The sequence below is a fragment of the Budorcas taxicolor genome, chromosome 2, assembly GCF_023091745.1.
Source record: "Budorcas taxicolor isolate Tak-1 chromosome 2, Takin1.1, whole genome shotgun sequence".
Taxonomy (NCBI): Eukaryota; Metazoa; Chordata; class Mammalia; order Artiodactyla; family Bovidae; genus Budorcas; species Budorcas taxicolor.
In genome coordinates, this window is record NC_068911.1 from 118,116,233 (window position 1) to 118,118,652 (window position 2,420).

The 2,420-nt window shown below is 45.8% G+C and overlaps 1 non-coding gene across 1 annotated transcript; it reads right to left on the reverse strand.

The window, feature by feature from the left end:
* Nucleotides 1-369: 369 nt before the first annotated feature.
* TRNAQ-UUG (transfer RNA glutamine (anticodon UUG)) lies at nt 370-442 on the reverse strand. Its single transcript has one exon. It is a non-coding gene; the product is annotated as a tRNA-Gln (tRNA).
* Between the last annotated feature and the right edge of the window lie 1,978 nt (nt 443-2,420).

Here is a 2,420-nt window from a genome sequence, read left to right on the forward strand (position 1 = left end):
GAGTTTGGAGCAGAGAAAGATTCATTGCAGGGCCGTGGGAGGAAAATGGGTAGCTCATACCTCTAAACTCCCAAACTCCTTGAAGGGTTTCAGCAAAGCACTATTAAAGGCATGCTCAGGGAGAAGTGTGGCTAGTTATTGCAAACTTCTTTGTGCAGGAATCCTTTGTTCTTACAGCTGCTCGGGTAGGTCAGGTTACAATGCTGCTGTAAACCTCCAGCTATATTAAAGGAAAAGTAAAGGCCATCGACTTGAGATGGGCTATCCTGTATATTTCGGGCTATCCTGTATATTTCAGTCTATAGGCAAGATTCTTTTTTTAATGTCAGTTTTATTTTTGGTCATGCCACATGGCTTGGGAGATCTGAGTTCCCCAACCAGGAATTGAACCTGGGCCCTTGGCAGTCAAAGTGCAGTGTCCTAACCACTGGGCCACCAGGGAATTACCTGGGCAACACTCTTAGCTTGAAGCAAAAGCAATGGAACACAAATGTTAAAGTAAAAGAAACATATCTAATATAGAGTCAGACTTGTTCTTCCCTATTACATGTTTTGATTGACTGACAAGTGCTTTCTCCTGAAACTCCATCTACAGTGGTGGAATTTGTGCACAGCAGTGGTTTACCAGTCCTTTTTTTTGTTTGTTTTTCTTTACAAGTTTGTGCTTTCACTACATTTTATCTTCTGTTTGTGTGGAAATAAAAGTAAAGCAGATAAATGCCTAAGAGATGGGAATCTAAAGTCAATTTCATGGAATGTTCTTAATAGGTGAGCTGTAAAAAGGAAGGTTCAGGTAAAGAATATTTAGCATTTCATAGCCTCTTCAGTGATGGGGATGTTGGTAGATGCTATTTCTGAGTTTTCCAGTCTCAGGGCCCATGTCTAAAAAGGATTAGCTGACAGACTAGTCTGGGGGGCAGTCAGGAGGTCTGGTCATCTGTGGAGTTGGTAGAGATCACTGCTGGGGACCAGTGGATGTGTGGTTCCCCTGTTTGCCCTTCTGCCCCTCAACAGCACAATGAGTTTCCTTTCAGGGTAGGTGATGTATAATGTTTCTCAGGGCCATGGATGCTCCATGGGGCTAATCTCTAGAGCATCCAGATTCTGGACTTGGGGGCCACAACCAAGATATGGAGGAGTCAAGGGTATAACTATAGCAGTGCTGCTGAGAAATCTCACCCGAGGAGTGATTTGAGGATGAGCATGGGAGACTCAAGTAGTTAAGATGTGGCTGGACCAAATGGACTGAGCCCCAGGCAGGCTGGGACTATCAGAGCTGAGAGTACGCTTGCAAAGTGTGTGACCCTGGGAGAGGTGGAAACGGGCTTTCAAGGAGAATGCAGACAGGACAACAAAGAAAGCTCTAGGCCTTTCAACAAATAAAAAAGTGAGGCCAGATGGGCTGCCCTAGCTGTGGGATATTTAGGAAGAGCTCTGTGGGATGGAGGTGGGCTTAAAGGTCTGAGAGGTCCCAACAGGATCTCCCAGTGATATGACTGAGCTCCAGAAAGAGAGGGTGGTGGCACCTGATGGTGGGAGAGCCACCTTGCTTTCTGAGTCTGGGAGCCAGTGTGGAGCACCCCACCCCCACCTGCTGCTGCAGCAGGCATGAGGTGTGGGCTCAACCTTCATTCTCAGGGCCTGAGACTGACCCAGCCTGTGGCTGGCATGAGCCTGTGGCTGATCAGTCCTGCAGTGAAAAAGAACCTTCTTTAAGTGGTCACTATAAGGAGGCCATTATCGTCGGCATGTATCAGGTAGTAGCGGCTACAGGATTAGAGCACAGCTGACTTGCAAGAGCTGCTCAAAATTGGGCAAGACAAGGAATCTTGTGGAGCTTTTATTTCTTTGTCAGAAAACCAGGATAATGATTGCAACTTCCTTTCAGGTTGTTACATGGATTCAATGAGTTGATAAGCACTTAGAGTAACTTCTGACACATAGCAAACACTCAATAGATGTTATCTCTTATCATCATTGCCACTTATTGAGTATGGGGACCATGCCAAGAGCCATGCTAGGTGATAATACACATAGAATTATTTCAGCCTCACAACAATCCTGAATGTGATCATCCCATTTTGTACAAGAGGAATCTGAATTGCAAGTATGTAATGCTTATGAGAGTCGGACTGTGAAGAAAGCTGAGTGCCAAAGAATTGATGCTTTTGAACTGTGGTGTTGGAGAAAACTCTTGAGAGTCCCTTGGACTGCAAGGAGATCCAACCAGTCCATTCTGAAGGAGATCAGTCCTGGGTGTTCATTGGAAGGACTGATGCTGAAGCTGAAACTCCAATACTTTGGCCACTTCATACAAAGAACCGACTCATTGGAAAAGACCCTGATGCTGGGAGGGATTGGGGGTAGGAGGAGAAGGGGACAACAGAGGATGAGATGGCTGGATGGCATCACTGACTCAA